This window comes from Sus scrofa, chromosome 2 (assembly GCF_000003025.6).
Source record: "Sus scrofa isolate TJ Tabasco breed Duroc chromosome 2, Sscrofa11.1, whole genome shotgun sequence".
Lineage (NCBI taxonomy): Eukaryota > Metazoa > Chordata > Mammalia > Artiodactyla > Suidae > Sus > Sus scrofa.
Window position 1 is genome coordinate 143,663,960 of NC_010444.4, and position 23,389 is coordinate 143,687,348.

General features: G+C 46.9%; 1 long non-coding RNA gene across 1 annotated transcript in view; it reads left to right on the top strand.

Moving 5' to 3' along the window:
• LOC106509595 overlaps positions 1 to 20,761 on the top strand; it is a 56,014-nt gene extending 35,253 nt beyond the window's left edge. Inside the window, exons 2-3 of the long non-coding RNA XR_001307250.2 lie at positions 20,419 to 20,537; positions 20,657 to 20,761. This is a non-coding gene — a long non-coding RNA (uncharacterized LOC106509595). The remainder of the gene's footprint in view (positions 1 to 20,418; positions 20,538 to 20,656) is intronic.

Sequence of the window (23,389 nt, forward strand, 5' to 3'; positions counted from 1 at the left end):
TCGATTGTCCACTCTTTTGACTTTTCTTTGTGGGTTGACCTTGAGTGATGAGTTGAATTGAGGACAACAGCTGCTCTAAAACTTTGTTTGGGTAAAGATGTTTAAAGCATCTTTGAAGGCTTCGCTTTTGTCTTAGTCAGTTTGGGCTAGTATACAGTTGCTTAGTCCGACTGACTAAGAGACCATAGGCTGGGCAACCTCAGCAACAAACATCTCTCCTGGTTCTGCAGGCTGCACGTCCCAGACCAGGGTGCCAGAATATTTGGTCCTTGTAAAGCACATCTTCTTGGTTTACAGGTGGTGCCTTCTTGCTGTGTTCGCATGTGCAGGGACCACTCTCTCTCTCATGATTCTTTGTCTAAGGCCACCAATCCCATCATGAAGGCTCCACCCTCGTGACCTAATTGCTTCCCAGACGCCCTGCTTCCAAATACCACCTCACTGGGGATTGGCGCGTCAATGGACTTGGGGGACGCTCAGTCCACAGCAGCTTTCATACCTTGTTTCACAAACGTGTATCAGACAAGAAGTTCCAGACTGTCTTTCATCCTCGTCTCCCCACCCTCCCTTTTTGCAAACCACACTCATCCTTCAAATCCCAATTCAAATGCCACCTAGTGACCTCGTCCCTGAAGCTGAATTTTCGCAGCGTGCTATCTGCTCTGCTCATACCATTGGATGCCTGCTTGCATTGTTTTTTTTTTCTATAAATGCTTTGTGTTTCCATCTAGGCAGTGAACTTAGTCTTCCTACACATTTGTATCGCTCCAGAGTTCCCCGTATTTGCTGAAAGAACAAATCGGCTGGGAAAATCTGAGTCCTAGCTCAAAGGCTGTTTCATTTTGGTAAACTGCAAACTGAAGCATCCTTGGGCTCTGTGGATGAATTGAAAGTGGTTGCTAAAATGTAAATTCCAGGAAGACAGGTGATCTTTGGTTTATGCTTCACTGATGCCTAGAATATGCCTGGTGTACAGGAGGCCCTCGCTTTATTTTAGGTCAATGAACAAAAGATGGAATGAATAAGTAAATTATGGTTGGAGAAAAGATTGGAGCCTGGCAGTGACTTCTCTTATGTTTATCTCACATGAGGTAAGGCATTAAATGATTACCAGGGTCTCGCCGCTTTTAAGACTGGCTGGACAATTGCCTGGTTATATCTATGGAAACCTGTGTATTTCACATTTTCCCAAACAGTTAGGAGTGGAGGGGCTGCTCTTGCTGTCTGAGACAGACCACATTCTGCCTATGGAATGTGTATCTCTCTAAATAAACTAGCTTTCACTGAAAAATTAAAAAAGAAGAATTCCCAGAGTTCCCGTCGTGGCTCAGTGGTTAACGAATCCGACTAGGAACTATGAGGATGTGGGTTTGATCCCTGGCCTCACTCTGTGGGTTAAGGATCCAGCATTGCCATGAGCTGCGGTGTGGGTCACAGATACAGCTCAGATCTGGGGTTGCTGTGGCTGTGGTGTGGGCCGGCAGCTGTAGCTCTGATTCAACCCCAAGCCTGGGAACTTCCCTATGCTGCAGGTTTGGCCCTAAAAAGAAAAAAAAAAAAAGAATTCCCGCTGTGGCACAGTGGGAATGGTAGCATCTCTGTAGTGCCAGGATGCAGGTTTGATTCGTGGCCCAGCACAGTGGGTTAAAAGATCTGAACAGCTGAACTGCTGCTCCAATCTGATCCCTGGCCCAGCAACTGCATACACCTTGGGGCAGCACCCCCCCCAAAAAAAAAGAGTTCCGGGCGCAGGAGGTGTAAACGTGATTGACATCCTTCCAAGAGAGCTGTGGTCAGATTTTCAATTTCTTTACTCTGAGAAATTGTTGGATCGTTTGCAGTCCGGCAAGATGGAAGATGGGTTGAAAGTTCGCTCGTTTGCCTTCCTGCTGGCTGGACACTTACGGATGGAGAAATCCACTTTCCGACTGATGTGCTCACGTTTCCAGTCTCGAGGCAAAATGCTGACATCAGAGAGGGGATCTTTTAAAGCCTGACGTTTGCAGGCCACTGCCCAGCACATAGTAGGTGCTCGAGTCAGCATGAAATCCTTGCGGTGAGTCATTCGAGAAATGTGGGTCCAACGCCTGCCCTCCAGCTGAAGTCACCAGCATTAAACTCGGGTTCTGAGATGACTGGTGCATCTTCTGAGTCAGGTTGGCTCATTCATGGGGGCCTGCTGTTATTTTCTTGTGTGGCCGAGTACTGCCAAATGGTTCAATTACAGCAGTAAAACTAAAGAGAGCTTGATCTTCTTGTAGTGTCTGTCATCCACAGAAGCTCAGTGCTGTGTTTTAAAAAAGGCCTGCGTCCAGACTTGTTGGGCCCTTTGCCTGTTCAGACTCATATATTCCCATTAACCAGTTAATCCAAATGGGCCCTCGCGGAGGCCTGGCAGAGCCATTACTGTCACATCACCGGGAGCCAGGTGGCTTGCTCAAGGCTGCCCAGAGGAAGGTCCGAGCTGGTTTGTGGCAGTGGCAGACTGGGGTCCAGCCTTTCTTTGCCAGGACTGGTCACCTGCCCTCTCCCCGGGCATTTGCACACCTATCTTCATGTTTCTCCGGGGAGAGAAGCTCCATTGTGCCACCTTCCAGCCCTGCCTTCTGGTGACCTCCTTCTGACTGTCCTCTCTTCTCAGACCCCCTGCCTCCAGGATGCCTTTTGGTGACAGTGCTGGCCCCTGAACATGAGACTCAATGGCCTTCTATTTCAAAACCGGTGCCAAACTGCTCTGCCGACCTCAACAGCTAAAGCTCTGGAGTCAGGCAGCTTGGGTTCCAGTCTTGGCTCGGTTGCTTGGGAGCCACATGGCTTCAGACGAAGCACTTAACCTTTCTCAGACCTCAGTTTCCTCCTCTGGCAAGTGGGCATGTGTTCATCATAGTACTTACACATGGCGACATGGCACAAGGAAGTGACACCCTATCTGTGAGCACGCCGCTCGTCACCTGATGTGTAGTAGGAGCTCAGTGTATAATAGCGCTCAAATTATTAGGCCGCTGTTACAAACTGCCTCCAGACAGAAAAACAAGAGACTTCTAAATTGGTCACCTCTGGTCTTCTCATCAAAACGCCCCTGAAAAAAATCTCTAGACAGAAGAGAAACGAGCCTGCCGACGTGAAGCAGATCGGATCTGTGTACATCTGTGTTGGCTGCAACTTGGGGGGAAATACGTATGTAATGAAAAAGGAGGATTCTGGAGTTCTCTTGGGATGCAGCGGGCTGAGGATCCAGCATGTGACTGTGGTGGCACGGGTTGCTGCAGGGGCACAGGTTCAGACCCTAGCCCAGGAACTTCCATAGGCCTCAGGTGCAGCCAAAAGAAAAGAAAGAAAGAAGAAAGGAAGAAAAAGGAGTATTCCTTAGGGTCCCTAGCTGCAGCACATTGAAGAGGAGGCAGATACACTTTGGAGAGATTTTTGCATTTATTACCCTTGGGAGGCTGAGCGGAAGCACAGCTGAGCAACCACTATTTTGACACCTGTCTGTTTTCCCGATGCTTTATGGGCTCCATCTAAAACCAGTCTCATGACCTTCCTACCAAGGCTGAACAATATGCTGATGGAGCTGCAGGTTGCTGTGGGCCTTTTGTGTGTGTGTGTGTGTGTGTGACTTTAATTTTATTTCTGGAATAAAGGAAGTGCAAAGACATTAACTCCGAATCCATCAAAGAAAGAACCCTGTCATTGCAAGTTGGCAGCCAATGTGCTTGTGCCGTGTGCACTCTGAAAACTAGTGATGATTAATCCGGCACATTTATCTGAGCCCAAGAGCAGACACGCAGTCATGACAACCGCAGAAGGCAAGAGAAGGTGGTTCTGGATCCCTGCAGCCTGGGTCCTGCTGCCATGGGCAAGGGGAGCGGCATCTGCCAGGGCTCAGCCAAGAATGACCCTGATGGGAGCCACCAGCCACCATGGCTGTTGGGCACCGAAGGGTGACTGCTCCGTTCTGAGATGTGGCAGAAGGAAACCACGCCCTGGATTTTGAAGACTTAGCAGGTGAAAAAGAATGTCACATATTTTTGTACTGTGTGTGTTAAAGTAATCATATTTGGGGTATGTTGGGTTAAATCAAATATGTTATCGAAAGTAATCTCCTTGGAGGAATTCCTGTTGTGGTTCAGCGAATTAAGAATCCCACTCGAGTCCATGAGGATGTGGGTTCGATCCCCGGCCTCGCTCAGTGGGTTAAGGATCTGGTGTTGCCGTGAGCTGCAGTGTAGGTTGCAGATGTGGCTCAGATCCCGTGTTGCTCTGGCTGTGGTGTAGGCAGTTGCAGCTCTGATTCGACCCCTAGCCTGGGAACTTCCCTATGCTGCAGGGGCGGCCCTAAAAAGCAAAAACAAACAAACAAACAAAAACAGCTCCTCTGTTTCTTTGTACTTCATTAGAGTATCTGCTAGAAAAGTGTCAGCAGCCTGTGTGGTTTACATTTGTGCCTTGCGTTACGTTTCTCATGGACTGTGCGATAGACAGGGGAGGCAAACCCTCTTGGGCTTGTCCCCTGGCTCACGACGATTCCCCTTTTTCAGGTGATGGCTTTTATTTCAATCTCATGGTTGAGTGGCCTCCCAGTAGCCCTGTTTTTTGACCAAGGATGGACACCTGACTCAAGTCTGTCCACCAGAGAGCTTCCCTGGGCAGCTGGACCAGGAGCTGGTGGCTGGAGCTGTCCCATGGCACATGGGTGGCCGTGGTTTTCTGCTCCATGGGTCAGAAGAGCAGGTGGAGCTGATCTGCCAGTAGGAAGAGGAGAAGGAAGGGCGAACAGGTTTAGGTTTCGAGGCGGATGAGGCACGGGGATCCTGCTGGTGTTTGCGTGTTGGTGGCAGTACGAGTTCGGTCCAGCTAGATGCTCATCCTTGGGTCTTGCCATCCTGGATCCTTACTGCAAAGATCAACCTCTTTCCCTCCATCCACCTATCAAAAGAGTCTGGGGGTTCCCATTGTGGCTCAGCGGTAACAAATCCTGACTAGTATCCATAAGGCTAGGGGTTTGATCCCTGGCCTCACTCAGTGGGTTAAGGATCCGGCGTTGCCATGAGCTCCAGTGAAGGTCGCAGATGCGCCTCGGATCTGGCGTTGCCACGGCTGTGGTGTAGTACGAAGCTGCAGCTCCGATTCGACCCCTTACCTGGGAGCTTCCATATGTTGCAGGGGCGGCCCTAAAAAGCAGAGAAAAAAAAAAAAAGGGAGTCTGAAGAAGTCATACTTTAAATCTACTTTTCTTTATCACCTCAGGTCTGAACAGACAGAGATTTTCCATAAAGTTCATGAAGCTTATGCTTTAGAACCCCTCACATGGAAAGGCCCCTCCCAAAGCCCTATTTTGAAGTCTTTTTTTTTTTTTTTTGTCTTTTTGCTATTTCTTTGGGCCGCTCCCACGGCATATGGAGGTTCCCAGGCTAGGGGTCGAATCAGAGCTGTAGCCACTGGCCTACACCAGAGCCACAGCAACACGGGATCCGAGCCGCGTCTGCAACCTACACCACAGCTTACGGCAATGCCGGATCGTTAACCCACTGAGCAAGGGCAGGGACCGAACCCGCAACCTCATGGTTCTTAGTTGGATTCGTTAACTACTGCGCCACGACGGGAACTCCTTGAATTCTTCTTTAAGGAGACCCTCCCGAACTGTATATTTCAGGCTCCATAAAGTGTGGATTTGCCCTGCGCTTGCATTCTTCTCTGTGGTTGCAAATGCAAACCTTGGGTGATTACAGGAAAATTCTTCCTTTGTAACACCAGACTCATACCTACATTAGAGCCTCTTTTTTTGGCTGCCCCCACAAGATTCAGAAGTTCCGCTGTCAGGGATCAAAGCTGTGCCACAGCAGAGGCCAGAGGCACAGCAGTGACAATGCCAGGTCCTTAACCCACTGAGCCACCAGGGAACTCCCCCTAATGGCTTTTGACAGGCTTCTGTTTGCCTGTAATGTTTTCCTCCCAGATCTTTTCCTCTTCTTATGGCTCAGGTTTTACTTTCAAGGTCACTGCCTGCAAGAGACCTTCTCTGTGTAATCCCCCCAAGGACGTGGGGTATCTCTTTTACTTAAAGACAATTTCTTATCTACTTGTTTACTTGCTTATTGCTCTTCTCTTCTTTCGAAAATGAAAGAATGAAAGTACCGTCAGAGCAGGAACGTTGTCGTCTTCATTCCTCTCTTCCCAAGCATCTAGAACAGCGCCTGGCCCATTGTAGGCCCTCAATAAATATTTGTTAAGATTGTATTTATCTATAAAATATTTATAAAGTGCCTCTTGTGTGGCAGGCGTCAATCATCTTAAGAACTTGACAAATGAATGCATACATAAAGTTCCTAACTTTCTATTAGGAAATCATGTTCCAGATTTTCTTTCTTTTTTCCTTCCTTCCTTCCTTCCTTCCTTCCTTCCTTCCTTCCTTCCTTCCTTTCTTTCTTTCTTTCTTTCTTTCTTTCTTTCTTTCTTTCTTTCTTTCTTTCTTCTTATTATTTTTTTGCCTTTTTTTCTAGGGCCTCTCCTGCAGCATATGGGAGGTTCCCAGGCCAGGGGTTGAATCGGAGCTGTAGCCACCGGCCTACGCCAGAGCCACAGCAACTCGGGATCCGAGCCGCGTCTGCAACCTACACCACAGCTCAGCTCACGGCAACGCCGGATCCTTAACCCACTGAGCAAGGCCAGGGATGGAACCCACAACCTCATGGTTCCTCATCGGATTCGTGAAACACTGTGCCGCGACTCCATGTTCTAGATTTTCAATTCCAAATTCCCTCTTACTAGGAAGAAAATTCAAACTCAGCCACGAACAGTGATTAAGTTATGCCTAGGTTTCAGGCCCTGGGCTAAGTCCTCGACACATATTATCTTATTTGACGCCTCACCGTAACCCTTGTATTCACTTCGACATAGATTTGGTGGCATCGAACTGAATCCTGCCAGCAGTGGCTTAACCCACCAAAGGTTTGTTTTTCTCATTTCACATGAAATCTAGAATATGTGGCCAGGATTTGGAGAGCAGCTCCACAGAGTCTTGAAGGACTTCGTTTCTTCTGCTTTCTTGCTCTGTCGTTCTGTGTGGTTCTTAATACGTACACAATGGCTACTGCTCCTCTCAATGCGATTTTCTTGCCTTAGGCAGGAACGGGGGGAAGAAGTAAGGGCACAGAATTTATATCGGCTGAGTATCTTCCTTTTGATCAGGAACACACCAATTTTCTTGGACTCCCCTTGTAGTAAATAAGAAATATTAGAGTCCCCTGGTGGTCTAGCAGTGACAATCTGGCATTGTCCCCACTGTGGCTTGGGTTCAGTCCCTGGCTAGGGAGTATCTGCATGCTATGGGCACAGCCAAAAAAAAAAAAAAAAAAAAGGTATAAATATTGCTTGTATTTTATTGGTCAAACTGGTCACAAAGTTACCCCTAACTGCGAGGAGGCCTGGGACGTATTTTTAATTGGGCGTATTGCTACCTGTCAAAAAAATCCAAGTTCTGTGCGTAAAGAGAAAGGGAAGTAGATATTGTGTAGAGAATTAGCTGTGCTGGCGTGACTGGTTTCTATTGCTATATCCCTTTTTTTTTTTTTGCTTTTTAAGGCTGCACCTGAGGCCTATGGCAGTTCCCAGGCTAGGGGTCAAATCAGAGCCACAGCTGCCGGCCTGCATCACAGCCACAGCAACGCCAGATCTGAGCTGCATCTTGGACCTACAGCACAGCTCATGGCAACGCTGGATCCCCGACCCACTGAGATGGGTCGAACCCGCATCCTCATGGATACCAGTCGGATTTGTTACCGCTGAGCCACGACAGGAATTCCATATACTCAAGGTAATCTGGGTGTCTCAGGGTAACTAGAAACACCGAATGCTGGGAAGGTTGTGCAGGATTTTGGTGATTGGCTAAGAGGAAAAGCGTTTTATTTTACAGATGGAGGAGCCAAGCCTGTAAGGAATGACGTGTTTTGCTCAAGACGTAGCATCTAAAAAGATCGAGAGACTGAGATTTAAACCTGGGACTCTCTGATTCCAATTGGACTTAAATATAGTTAAATTGTGTTTTTCTGGAATTGAATGAGCTATCTTGAAAAGATAGTTTTTCACAGTAATAACATCTACCATTTTTTTTTTATGGCCACACCCTCGGCATATGGAAGTTCCCGGGCCAGGGATCAAATCCAAGCTACACCACAGCTGTGGCAATGCTGGGTCCTTAACTCAGTGTGCCACAGTGGGAACTCTAGTAACGCCTACCATTGACTAAGCACCAAGTGTGATTTTTTTTTACATGCGCTATCTCCTTTTGCAAATGAATTTTTTAAAAAATAAATCTCAGGAGTTCCCGTCGTGGCGCAGTGGTTAACGAATCCGACTAGGAACCATGAGGTTGCGGGTTTGGTCCCTGGCCTTGCTCAGTGGGTTAAGGATCTGGCATTGCCATGAGCTGTGATGTAGGTTGCAGACGTGGCTCAGATCCCGTGTTGCTGTGGCTCTGGCGTAGGCTGGCAGCTACAGCTCCAATTCGACCCCTAGCCCGGGAACCTCCATATGCCGCGGGAGCAGCCCAAGAAATAGCAAAAAGACCAAAAATAAATACATAAATAAATAAATATCATTCCTAATCAATGTTAAAAAAAAACAACAACTTGTGGTTCTCTTGTGGCTCAGCTGGCTAAGGATCCAACGTTGTCACTGCTGTGGCGTGGGTTCGATCCCTGGCCCCACAACTGCCACATGATGCAGGCATGGCCAAAAAAGCAAAATAAACAAATCCCCCCAACAAGCAAGCCCAAGCAGTAGGGGGGAAAAAAATAGGAACAAAAAAAGTCTCCAGAAATCCCACCCCCGGAGAAAACCAAGTTTAGCATTTTGGTAAATATCTTCCCAGACTTCTTTCTTTGCAGATTCGCATATTAGATACGTGTTTAAATACACAAGCGGGCGTGTACCATCTGTTTTCCTGTAGATATAAATCGTCCCAGCAATCACCCGACAGCCGTATGGGAGAAGGTCTTATTATCTCCGTTTTATAGGCTCGGAATGGTTGGTGACCTGCCCCAGGACACACCCTTAACGAGGGGTAAAAGGAAGCTAGTTTCAGTTTCTCCTGAACAGATCACCCCACATACTTGGCAGAATTAGAATTGGACAAAGCCAAGCGCTCTTTTCTTAGAGAATTGCAAGAAGATAGATCAATCGATCGATGGATCAACCCAGGCACTTTGTGTTAGGAAGGCACGGGCTGGTGGACGGGCAGCTACAGTGAACAACCCGTTATGAATAACATAAAGCGTTTGCAGCGCCAGAAGGCATCTGAGACATTGTTCATCCAAAGTCTGTGTGAAGCAATGCTGCATGGATGTCACTCCGGACGCCACCACCTGGCTCCGTCACGTGACCGAGTCTTCCAGGACTGACAGCAGGGTTTACTGCTTCGGATCTTTGCAAGTGATCTTCAGTCTAGTGCCTTGCAAACGGCTTTTTTCATGCCACTCCGCCACCACCCAGCTCTGCGATGCTTTGCTTTGTAGTTGTATTTGCCAGATGTTCCGGAGCAAGCGGAATAATCTTTGGCGCTGTGGGAGGGTTGAGTGAATGAATGAAATAGGGGCCCCTCCTCTCTTCTTGAGGAGGAATAGTGTATCGCAGGGCCCACGGAAATCTTTAAAAGACGTTTTGCCCCTGACAGGGCACTGATGAAATTAGGCCCTTCCATATGTTGGAAAAGCACCTGCTGATAAAAATGAATATGGTGAATCAGGAAAGAAGGCCAAGGTGATTTATTTAGTAAGAAGGGAAAAAACAAACAAAAAGGTACAGAACTTAAAAGCATTTTCTCCCTTTTTTGGGTAAATTTTAAGAGAATGTCTCTATATATTCATATACTTTTCCTAGAAGGACTTGTAAAAAAACTGCTAATAAATGATAGTGGCTACTACCATTAGGAAGGACAGGAACAGAAGTTGTCACTTGTTTTATGCTTTATTTTATTTTTCTATACTTTTATTTTATACTTTGATGTTTAAAATTTCAGCCCTTATATATGTATTATTCTTCTGATAGTATAATTATTATCTAACATCAGCAGGAGTGATCCGGGCGATAGAACCGGGGCCACTAAATGTTTTTTCCTCTCTACTTCTCCATGCTTAAAAATATCCCAGCTTGAGGAGTTCCCCTCATGGCTCAGGGGTTATTGAATCCAACTAGGAACCATGAGGTTGTGGGTTCGGTCCCTGGCCTCGCTCAGTGGGTTAAGGATCCGGCGTGACCGTGAGTTGTGGTGTAGGTCGCAGACTCAGCTCAGATCCTGCGTTGCTGTGACTGTGGTGTAGGCCGGCGGCTACAGCTCCGATGAGACCCCTAGCCTGGGAACCTCCATATGCTGTGGGTGTGGCCCTAAGAAAGACCCCCCCCCACAAAAAAAATCCCAACTTGTTTTTGAGAGATGTCCCTTCTCCTTTTTTTTTTTTTTGTCTTTTGTTGTTGTTGTTGCTATTTCTTGGGCCGCTCCCGTGGCATATGGAGGTTCCCAGGCTAGGGGTTGAATCGGAGCTGTAGCCACCGGCCCACGCCAGAGCCACAGCAACGCGGGATCCGAGCCGCGTCTGCAACCTACATCACAGCTCATGGCAACGCCGGATCATTAACCCACTGAGCAAGGGCAGGGACCGAACCCGCAACCTCATGGTTCCTAGTCGGATTCGTTAACCACTGCGCCACGACGGGAACTCCTCCCTTCTCCTTGAAAGAACCAGGAGCCCGCTCACCTTGTAGACTTTTGGGAATGGAAACACTCCTGAAACAGCACAGGGGGCCCCGATCAGAGTGACAGTGCAACTGAGTCCAGTTTGGAGGACAGATTTATTTTTTTCTTTTCCAATTACTGTAATCCATCAAGCAAGACTGCCAAAAAGGGCCAACTAAGTGCAGGGATGGGGGCTGCCTGGCACATGGTAGAGAGAAACCCAGAGGTGGTTCCCGGGCTTGGCTGTGATGGGTGAGCCTCGGCTGCCCTGGGGGTGAGGGTGGGCATCAGGAGAGCAAGTTTCCAGTGGGTGGGTGTTGCCGAGGGAAAGTGCTCCTCAGCTTAGTTCCAGCCTCTGCCCAGCCCCCACCATGCCCGCCCATCACAGTGTGCTCCCCATAATGTGCCAACATCCCACAGGGGGCGACTAGATGGAATGGAAGCTCGAGAGAACACAAAGCCTGATGGTGCATGAAATTAGCAGCAAACACTGGGAAGCATAAGTCACGGCTCTGTTTGTTCTGGGAAGAGGGGGGAAATCACCCTTATTTCATCTGAATAGGAGCTCATGGCAGAGAAAACCTGCGTGCCACCTCATCACAAGGACCGCCACAGTCCCCACGGAGGATGGCCCAGCCACCCCTCACCCTTAGCGAGCTTCTGGGCCCGAGAAGGACAGAACCAGGGCTCTGTGTGGGCTGAGAGCGGCAGCAATTTCCATCTCTAGGGTCTCAGGGTCTGTGTGAGGCATCAGGGGAGCCCCCTCTGAGGAGGTGACGTCTGAACTGATTGCCAGGTACTAGAAGGAGCCCGCCACTGACCTGTAGCTACTGCTGCCCTGAGTCAAGGCACTTCCAGATAGACGTGTCACCCCCGGCCTGGCCTGTCTGCCAAGATATAACTAACAAGGCGCAAAGAGGCTTTTTCCCAAAAGGGGCTTTGGGGGCTTCCCTGGAGTTGGTCTCCAGTGTGTCTGGCGAGTACATGGCTGTCTGGACCAGGAAGCTGCGGCTGGCGACGTCTGCTGCCAGCATTGATTAACTGGACCTGGTGCTGCTTAAAATAGCATCGTGGAAAGGTCTGTTTATTCTGTTTCTCCCAGAGCTGCCATGAGCCGGCACTGAGGGCTCTGGGAGCCCCGGGAGGAGGGCTGGCGGCTTACAAGGCTCGATCTGTTCACCTCCACAGCTACCTTTGGGATCTGGTCGAATGGCTTTGACTTAGCATTCAAATTCTTTTTTGTCTGCTTTTTTTTGTTTCTCCATACAAACTGCAAAGGGGGAAGAAATCACTCTCCTTTCAAAATGGGCAGAGGAAGGTTCTGTTCAAAGAATGGTTGGGTTTCTACTGTGGACGCCCCCTCCCATCCCCCAAATGCTAAAGACAGCCTTCCACCCACCTGCCTTGCTTATACCATGATCTGTCCCTTAGAATTGTGGGAAACTGAGCAGAAACAACAGGGTGGGAGTAGGTAAATGAGGCAAAGCCTAGAAATCTGATTTTAGACCCAACCCCCCTCATTAGTTTATTTCGCAGATACAGAATATTTATGTTGCTCCTACTACAAAGATGCAGGCCTTGGTTGTTTTTTTCTGTTTGTTTTGTTGTTGTTTATTTGTTTGGTTTGTTTCCTGTCTTTTTAGGGCCACACCCACAGCATATGGAAGTTCCCAGGCTAGGGGTCCAATCCGAGCTGCAGCTGCAGACCCATGCCGTGGCCACAGCAATGCCAGACCTGAGCCGTGTCTGCAACCAACACTACATCTCACAGCTACACCAGATCCCTAACCCACTGAGCAAGGCCAGGGATTGCACCCGTGTCCTCATGGATACTAGTCAGGTTTGTTACCGCTGAGCCGCAATGGGAACTCCCCGGCCTTGTTTTTAAAACTTAAAGTCTAGTGGGGGAGGTGGGTCAGCTAAAAAAAACTGTGATGGCTGTTGTTTTGCTTCCTGATCTCTTTCATTGACACTTTCTATGGCAGTACTGTTAATGGCAGGATTAATGAGAAAAACCTATTGGATGTTTAAGCTAGTTTACAGGCTGAACCTCTGGTACATAAATGAGTGAATGAAATGAACTGGCTCCTATTCCTGCAAAGAACTTTAAAAGTATATTGTTAGTGAGTTTTCTTCTTTGTTTCCTTCTTTCCTTTTTGCAGCTGCGCCTTTGGCACGTGGAAGTTCCCTGGCTAGGGGTTGAATCAGAGCTGCAGCTGCTGTCCCATGCCACTGCCACCACAACCCTGGATCTGAGCTGCGTCTGTGAGCTACACTGCAGGTTGTGGTAATGCCAGATCCTTAACCCCCTGAGCAAGGCCAGGAACTGAACCTGCCTCCCTATGGACACTATGGCAGGTTTTTAACCTGCTGAGCCACGGCAGGAACTCCTCAAGTCCTAATTTGCTTTACTTAGGGGTGGTTTACATTAGCATAGATTGGCAAGATGAAGGCCTCCACGAGTGAAAGTACATTTGGCTTTAAAGAAACCAGGCTATGAGGAAATAACATTTTTAATATCCTGAAAAGATGGCTCACAGGATTGGTATTACAAAGGAGTATAAGATATTATGCAAAAGATAATGCTCCTTTTAAAGGAAGTGCAGCGTTCCCACAAAAATATGTATACAAATGTTCATAGCAACATTGTTCATAATGACCAAAAGGTGGAAATGACAAAATGTCCATTGTTGCGAGACATGTTTTTCCAATCTTCTTGCTTCATCATCCACTGTCGCAAGACGTGTTTTTCCAGTCTTCTTGCTTGATTGTCCACCCATAGCCCCTCCTCATGTGATCTCATCAAAAGGGTGAAATAAACATGGTGTGGTTTCTTGAGGCGGGGCTCTTGGTCCTAGAGACCTTGGGTCCCCTGGGTTTCCACCTTTACTATCTCTGTGTTTTGTTCTGTGTTGGCTCTTTCTTTAAGTTCCACAGCACCTGTTCTTCAGCCCCATCCTGCTGAGCTGGCCTCGGCAGTCCATCACCTGATGAATGGGTAAACCAAGTGTGGTATATCCATACCATGGAATATTTAACAATAATAAGAAAATGAAGTGTGGATATGCATGCTATAATATGGATGAGCTTTGAAAACATTATGCTAAGTGAAAGAAGCTTGTCACAGAAGGTCTATTTTACGTTGTATGGTTTGATTTATATGAAATGTCCAGACTAGACAAATCCATAGGGAAAGAAAGCTGATGATGGTTACAAGAGGCTGTGGGGAGAAATGAGGAGTGAATGCTTAATGAGTTCAGGGTTTCCTTTTGGGGTGATGGAAGTGTTTTGGACCTAAAGAGAGGTTGCATAACATAACGAAGGTGCTGAATATCACTGAATTATACATTTGAAAATAATTTTGTGTTCTATAAATCCTAGCTCAATTTTTTTTAAAAAGAAGGAAATTATGTACAGATACATGCTAAAATATGGATGAACTTTGAAAACATTATGCTAAGTGAGAGAAGCTAGACACAAAGGGCCACGTTCTGTATGGTTCCATTTATAAGGAAATATTCAGAATAGGCAAATCCATAGAGACAGAAAATAGATAATGGTAGCCCAGGACTGGAGATTTGAGGAGAATGGAGAGTACCTGCTAGTGGACACAGGTTTTCTTTTTAGGATGATGAAAATGTTCTAAAATTGTTTCACACTGTAGATATCCTAAAAACCACTGACTTACATATTAAATGGATGAATTGTATGGTGTGAGAGTTGTATGTCAATAAATCTGTTATATAAAAAAGGCATGTATGCATTTAAGTTTTTGAAAAATCAAATTGTCTCAGGAGTGGTTAGGGCAGCTTGCTCTCTGTAGCCTAAAGAATCCTATCACCTTGGTTTATCTAGTTTGTATGCTGAGGAGTTTGTGAAGTGAGTTTTCCAAAAGGCACGACTCAGAACGAACATATGGGAGTTCCCATTGTGGCGCAGTGGTTAATGAATCCGACTAGGAACCATGAGGTTGCGGGTTCGGTCCCTGCCCTTGCTCAGTGGGTTAACGATCCGGCGTTGCCGTGAGCTGTAGTGTAGGTTGCAGACGCGGCTCGGATCCCGCGTTGCTGTGGCTCTGGCGTAGGCCGGTGGCTACAGCTCCGATTAGACCCCTAGCCTGGGAATCTCCATATGCCGCGGGAGCGGCCCAAGAAATAGCAACAACAACAACAACAATAGACAAAAAGACAAAAGACAAAAAAAAAAAAAAAAAAAGAACGAACATATGAACAGATGAGTGAAAAAAGAATCAGAGATTCAGGAGGTTCCCTGGTGGTCTACAGGTTAGGACTCGGCACTTTCACCACTGTAGCCTGCGTTCAATCCCTGGTTTGGGAATTGAGATCTTACATCAAGCCACTGCACGCCATGGCCAAAAAAAAAGAAGAATCATGGATTCAGAAATAAGCCCATGTGTATAAGGAGATTTTGTGTATGATAAAGGAAACCTTTAAAATGATTGTTCAAATTGGTATGAGATCTAGCTAAGCTGCTGAAAAAACCGCTGGATTCCTCCAATGTTCCTTGTCCCCAGATAAATTGAACTGGATCAAATGTGTCCATGTAAAAAAAGAAAATCATAAACGTACTGGAAGAAAATATAGGTGAATGTTTTGGTGATTTCAAGGGTGAGAAAGATCTTCCTAGAAAGAAGCAAGAAATTAAAAAAAAAAAAAAAAAAAGGAGTCATATCCACACTGAGGTCTATGGAACGATTGGCCAATGGGGACCTGCTGTGTAGCACAGAGAACTCCACCCAGTATTCTTCTATGCGGGAAAAGAATCGGCGAGAGAATGGATGTGTGTCCATGTATGACTGGCTCCCTTTGCTGTGCAGCAGAAATGATCACAGCCTTATAAATGAACTATACTTCACGTACACTTAAAAAAAAGAAGACATGGATTTGACTACATTTTTTTAAAAACCCCAAAAACTTCAGTACTGCAAAGAGCCTCCCTCTCTCCTCGTTTCTGTGTGTTCACTCTCTTCGCATTTGATCCGTCCTTGAGGGTAGAGCTAAAATTGCCCTCCCCGGGGCATCCTTCCCAACCACTCCAGCACCTGTGATCATTTCTTCCTGTCCTGAACTTCTGTTGAACTTGGTCAAAAAGACAGGGATGGAAAGAGGGGTGGATGGGTTGTATTTTACCTGCCCACTCCGGACACCTGCCAGTGATGACTCACAGCACTGTGTTGAGAAGGATTCTGAGCCGCGTTGTCCTCACTGGGAGGGTTGTGCTTGATTATTGCTGTCTGTCTGGGCCTGGGGTGGGTGGCATGAGTCACATGCACTTCCTCTGCCTTTGGGCCTCCCATTACAGTCAGTACCTGAAGCCCAGAGACTGTATCTTACACTTATTCTTAATGATATATGTTTTGTGTTGCTTGTGTTGTTAGTGCTTTTAGAGTCCCTCAGACTCTCTCGTGGAGCTCTGTACAGAAATGCCCAATAAATACGTAATAGTGCTGTAAAAAAATACTATAAAAAATTATGACACCCTTCTGAAACTAGTGCCTTCCAGGAGCAGAGTGGTTCCCACACACCGAAGGGATCCCCCAAGTGACCTCGAGGGACCCCTCCTGTGGCGCCAGGAGGGGGGCGGAGACGGGGTACCCTGGGGGGAGGCACTTTTTTTATTTAAATAAAATCTGTTTATCTTTCCACTATTCTCACTGCATGTGGGTTTTGTCTGTGGGCAGGAAATGGAGGGGTGGCTTGAAACAGAAAGCTGCCCACGGAGTAAGAATTAACCATGTATTTGTTGACGGACTGAAGGAAAACAGCTCTAATAGGACAAGGCGTCCCGGGGAGCTCAAGCATCACATGCCCCTTGGCAAGAACCTGGCAGATGTGTCTTCGTATTAAGACCAACTCCAGGTTAATGGAGAGGCAGAGCCTCACTTCAGAGGTCCACCCGCGGCTGAAACAAGCTCTCTGCCTATATCCCTTCCGTTCTGTTGGCTGGTTGAAATTGACTCCTACTCATTCTAGTACCGGTCTCCTGGTTTCTCCGGCATCAGGGCAGCCTCAGGACTGCTTTTGGCAGTGGTCCTGATCGCATCTCAGCACACAAGGAGTTACCCTCGGAAAGCCCGGGCTGGGAAAACTCCCTGGGTCTCTGCGGCTGGAACATCTGCGTCACCGGAAGTCGTGTCTCTTCTGCTCGCTGCGGTTTTGAAGATGCAGTGAACACACACAGGGGCACGTGGTGGCTCCTGGTACTTGCAGGTTACAAAGGGCTTCTACATGCCTGATCCCTTTCAGTTGATCTTCAGGAGCTCAAAGACCAAGCCGAAGACCCACATCTTTTTCCTTGAAATGTATCTGCTTTAGAAGAGCCGTTTTTTGCCAAAATTCATAGGCAAGGTCCTTTTCTCCTACTGGCAAGAGACACTTTTCTCCCTCCCCCAGTAAGGAAGCCTAGACTCCAGGTGACAGGAAGGCTTATCTTTAGGCAACTGCTGGGTTCCTAAGGAAGGGCTACGCCTGTGTTTTGGGAGGGAGAAGAGAGTGACATTTTTAGGCTGCAAGTCTCTTCGGAGAGAGCTGAGGACAGGTCTATTTTTGGAAGCGCTCTCTGCCACCCACAAAGAACTCAAAAGGTAACCAAGCACCTGGCGGGTTTCCTGCGGGGAAAGTTGTTCAGGGCTGGAGAACTTCTGCGGGTTCTGAGTCATGAAGTTTGACTTCGTCATCCGAGTGACGCAGAGAGCACAACACGCCCCCGTCCCCACCCCGCCCCCGGCCTTGTTTGGCGTCACATTTGGTGGCACATGATGAAAGCACCCCTGGAGATGGCATACCTTCTGACATCCTAAAAGACTGGGTCTCAGACTCACCGAAAGCAGGAGGCAGGATGATAAGGTGTCAGCCCCCAAGGGGACCTGGCGTAGGTCAGGGATGGGAGGAAGCTCGTGTTGGTATCAGCTTTACCACTTCCTGGCTGCGTGATGATGGGCCCCTGACTTAACCTCTCTGAGCTCACTTTCCTCATCCGCTAAGTGAAGGATCAAATCAAATGATTGCTAAAGGCCTTTGAGCCCTAATCTTCTATGACAAGGCAAGATACGTCACTGTCATGCAACTCGTTCCCTCATCCATAGCACAGAGAGAGACACGGCCTCGCTGTGACTGCGACTGGTAAAAAAGATATTAAATGTAAATTGCTGCGCACCGTCCCCAGCTTAAGTAAGTGCTCGGTACATGTGAGTTGTTAAAGCAGTGGTCATGGGGCCGGCGACATCAGGGGTACTTTTGTGTGGGCGGTAGACAATCAAGTGTGCCTTAAGGATGTTTATGGGGGCAACCGTCCGCGAGCACTTGGGCCGGGGGTTCTGGTTGACCTGCAGGTGGGTACACTGACCGTGTTTGCTTCTGGCATGACGCTGGCCTGACAGCTAAAGGGAAGACACGGCAAGAGGCGGTTTGGTGTTTCAAGAGCCACCAGTGCAGCTTCTGTTCCGTCACCAAGTAAATAGCCAGTTATACCATTTAAAATGGAAATCTGAGGGCGTTCCTGTCGTGGCGCAGTGGTTAATGACTCCGACGAGGAACCATGAAGTTGCGGGTTCGATCCCTGGCCTCGCTCAGTGGGTTAAGGATCTGGCATTGCCATGAGCTATGGTGTAGGTCGAGGATGCAGCTCGGATCCCGCGTGGCTGTGGCTGTGGTATAGGCTGGCGGCTACAGCTCCGATGAGACCCCCTAGCTTGGGAACCTCCATATGCTGCGGGAGCCGCCCTAGAAAAGGCAAAAAGACAAACAACAACAACAACAAAAAAACCCCGATAAACTAAAATAAAATGGAAATCTGAGATTTTGCGATCTGTTTGGTCACAGTCAGCTGTGTAACACTGCGGGTCCCTGAGTGCCAGCCCATCTGGTATTACCACCCTAGTAGAGCACTGCTGACTTAGGGCGAGGCATTGGGCACACAAGGGGGCTTGTCTTTGCTCCATTTATGGGTTTTGCTGACTGAAGGAAGATGTGGTGATGAGAACAAGACCCACCAAAGAATAAAGTTAGGCAGGAGTTCATGAATAATTTGGCCACTATGTCAACAAGGCTTAAACCCTAAGTTATTATTTGCAGATGTGACTGTCCCCTCATTTAGAACTTGAGTCTCTCTTGCACTCTGCTCTCGGTCACCTGGGAGGAGGTCCCTGAAGACACAGAGGAACCAGCATGCATGCCCACAAGCTGCTGCTGAGTTTAAGCCAACATCAGCATCTTCCAGTGGGGCCCCCCTGCGGGTCGCTTCTCTTTTGTGTCACAATTAGCACACATTGGTTCTCCCCTGACACACCACAGGCAGCAGGAAATGCTCCAGGCTTTTGTATTTCCCTGGTGTCGTCGTGTTTCTTATGCTACTCCCTAAACACAGTAAGAAAACTGCCCGCCTGGGAAATGTGAGAAACCCTTTTCTTATCCTTCCAATCAGCCTGAGCGCTGGAGATTGAATGAAGCGTTTTCCTTAAGCACTTGTTCTTTTTTTTTCCGAGGAACTCGTCACTGCGATCGGATGGTACATTGTGTCCAAAGATGAGCATCCGTCACCTGATTCCCTGGTGGACGCTGTGCTCTTCCTCATTCCTGTGCTACCTTCAAGGCCCCTAAACAAATTGGGTGCCATTTGTCAGGGGAGGGATCTCGCAAAGACTTTTGTGGGGTCACCTCCTATGGTTGCACAGATTGTGTATGGCTCGAATACAGGGGGCGGGTGTCATTTGCCTAAACTACAATGAGATGGCTCTTCCTGAAGGGGGACAGTGCACAATTTGCATGAGCCAATGTGGCAGTAAATACACGGACCAGCTGTAGCATCACTCCCGGCAGGGAGGATTCCCAAACTTAAAGCTTATATTCTGTTTAGGCAGAGGGGTCATTTTAGCATATTTATAATTAAATATTAGTGAAGACTCTTAGAAGAAAGTTCTCCATTGGTTTTGGTATCTTGGTTTATTTAGCTCAGGTTCACTATCAATTGTATAGCCAGTCAGGTCTTCACTTGAATTGGACGCCAAATTGCTGGTGTACTTGTAATATGTATAATTTCGTTTTTGTGTTAACCTCATTCCTGATGTTATTTCGATCCTACAAGGGCCCATGGTGTGTCAGGCTCTGTCCACATGAAGACAACGGCGAACAAGAAGAGAAAATCTATTTCACGTGGCTATTTTGTTTTGCTTTTTCTTCCGCATCTACTCTAACCTACGATTTCTTGTTATACTGTAACCATTCAAATCTTTTTTGGATCAAGACAGTGTATAGGATAAGTAAATACTATAAACATATATCTACCTAACAATAAGGCACTAAAATACATGAAGCAAAATTGACAGAATTAAAGTGAGAAATAGTTCAACAGTAAGAGTCGGCGCCTTCAACAATCCACTTTCAACCACGGCTGGAACTACCAGGCAGAAGATCCACAAGGAACTAGAGGATCTGAACCCCACTATAAGCCATCAGTAATAGAAAGATATTTGGGAAATGCACAGACATGAGGAAATTAAGCCACACTCTGCTAAATAATCAATGAGTCCAAGAAATCACAAATGAAATTAGCACATCCTTAGAGATGAATGAATGTAAAGCTATAACTAAAATACCTCAGTAGCCACCCTTAGAATATCTTGATTTGATTTCATTTTGGAGAATAAATGAGAAACTAGCCTATCATTTCAGATTCTAAGCAGAAAGCCAACGTGATCTGCCCATGCTGCCGCCAAGTTGCTATTTGGTAAATGAATGAATCAGTTGCATTCGTGTAGCAAGAAGGTCAACCAAGGAGTCAGGAGTCTCAGGTCAGATTCCTGCTTGATTAACCTTTTTTCTCGGACTGACTTTTTCCCCAAGCCATTTATGTTTTAAGAGCTTTTATAAATTTCCATCCTCTTAACTCTTTCTCTTTCCTCTCCATTAGGCGTCCTGCATTACTCTGTGGCTTCCTACTCAGAGGAGTTCCCATCGTGGTGCAGCAGAAATGAATCCAACTAGGAACCATGAAGATGCGGGTTCAATCCCTGGCCTTGCTCAGTGGGTTAAGGCTCCACTGTTGCTGTGAGCTGTGGTATAGGTCGCAGACCTGGCTCGGATCCTGAGTTGCTGTGACTGGCGTAGGCCGGCAGCTGTAGCTCCAATTGGACCCCTAGGCTGGGAACCTCCATGTGCCGTGAGTGTGGCCCTCAAAAGCCAAAAAATAAATATAAAAAATAAAACAATAAAACTTTTCTACTCAAGCTCTTATCACATAAAATTTTTTTGTTCCATTGGGAAACTAGGAATTGGCAAACCATTGCCTGGGGACCAAATCCAACCCACCACCTGTTTTTGTATGACCCACGATGAGAATAATTTTTTCTTTTTTAAAACAGTTGAAAAAATCAAAAGAAGCATACTCTTTCATGACATGAAGAGGATGGGAAATTCAAAGCTTTGCTGGAACACAGCCAATTTACGCCAATTTTGTCCAATATCGCCTCTGGCTATGTTCACGACACAATGGCAAACTGGAGTAGCTGTGACAGAAAGCGTACGGCCCACAGAGCCCACAGTGTTTACTATCTGTCCCTTTATAGAGAAGTTTGTGGACGCCTGTTCTAAGCTTTTGTGCAAGCATATTCATGATTTGCTATGCTTTCCCCTCTGCCCATTGTGACAAAGACTTTTCTCCTTCAAATGCTTACCTGATGAGCACATGTCATCATGAAATTCTCTTCACTCTCTCTCAGTATTACTTACCATAGCCCAGGATAACTATAATTATCTAGCGATTTTTATATTTTATTTTTTTATTTTTATTTTTTTGTCTTTTTCCGTTTCTTGGGCTGCATCCGCAGCATATGGAGGTTCCCAGGCTAGGGGTCGAATCAGAGCTGTAGCCTCCGGCCTACGCCAGAGCCACAGCAATGCAGGATCCGAGCCTTATCTGTGACCTACACCACAGCTCACGGCAACACCGGATCCTTCACCCACTGAGCAAGGCCAGGGATCGAACCTGCAACCCCATGGTTCCTAGTCGGATTCGTTAACCACTGAGCCACGACAGGAACCCCCCGATTTTTATATTTTAAAATGTCTTGAACACGTGTGTGCTGTCTTCTCTATTTCGTGGCAAGGTCCTTCTCTGTCCCCCGTCTCCCGCCACACACAGAGAAGGGTCCAGGTTTTGTTTTGGTCCCACCTCTAGGTCAATGACCACATGATGTACATTTCCTGAATCTCTTCATCGGCAGAAAGGTTTTGTTAGGAAGATTAAGGGGATGATGTATGAAAGGATCCAAGACCCAGAAAGTGCTCCACAACCACCAGTCGTCATCAGTGGGATAATTTCTTTATTTGCAACGGGAAGACATTACCTCTGCCTTTCATGAAACGCACAGTCATGCAGCAAGAATGAAAGGAAGTGGGAATTCAGTAGAAATGGAAGTGCCTGGTTCAGCTGGAGTCCTGTACAGATGAGCTGGAGACATTCAAGGCCTGAAATGAGATATCAGACTGACGGGGCTTTGTTTAAAATTTTAACAAACCCTTCTTGGTTACTGATCGAGCTCAGTACTGGCCACATGGGACACGTCTCAGGCGCTGCGAAGACCGCATCTGTCCTGGAGGAGGTTTTTGTTTAAACTGGGGTAGGAGTGGGGAAGCAGCCCTGAGCTATGTTTTTACTTGTCCATAATCTTTCTCTTTTCTCGGAGGATGGATGATTCAGAGTCAGCCAGTCACATAAAAAGTATTGCACATGGAAAGTATTACTGCTCTTCCGTGGGGAAATAAGCTTGTAAGTGCAGCCGTCTGAAATTAATAACTTTCTCGGTGGAAACTCTCTTGACAACATCTCGAGATGAAGCCAAAGAGTGCAATTTTTACGGCCTTGGCTTATCTTCTGTGTCTGCCTGGCTTGCAGCAGGCCTGGAGCCGTGAGTCAGAAATTCAGTTTCTCCCTTCACGGTGCAGGTGGCTTGCCAACTGGAGACCTTATATAGTGGTGACTCTGTTTCTCTCGAGTCCCCGGGTCACCCAGCCATTGAATCAACAGCAATTATCTCTATTTACTTTGCTAAAGGTTTTTTTTTTTTTTTTTTTTGGAGAGGGGGGACTCAGAGGGGAAAAAAGAACAAATCTTTATGGTTAACACAAAACATGCTGCTTCAGGACATGGGGAGTCAGAAATCAACCGACTTTTTTTTTTTTTTTTTTTGGAGGGGGGATATTCATGTGAGAAAGCCCGTATTTATATTATGATAAATATGTATGTCCACATGTAAGGAGTATGTTGCTACTGAGGGAGAAATTAATTTAGGAAAGAAGAAGACGGGAAGGACAGCACCTTTTCCACAAAAGCCACAAAAGTGCTGCAGACATGCGTGAAGGCAGCAGCTGTTGCTCCAAGAGCCATATGTCTCGGCACAGGCATTTTCTTTTTTTATTTCTTCTTCCACGTGAATTTAGATCATCTGGGCAAACTGTCTGTGGATGACATTTTTTTTCTCTTTCATTTCAAAGTAGAGGTTTTTTTTTCCCCCTTATGTAAGACCACAAAGTAGGATGTTATGTTTGAAGTAACTGGATGCACCTCATTACTTTTAAAGGTGGTTTCTCTGGATGAAAAAGAACAACCCGGGGACGGAGTCAGGAGCAGACCACTCAGAAGCTC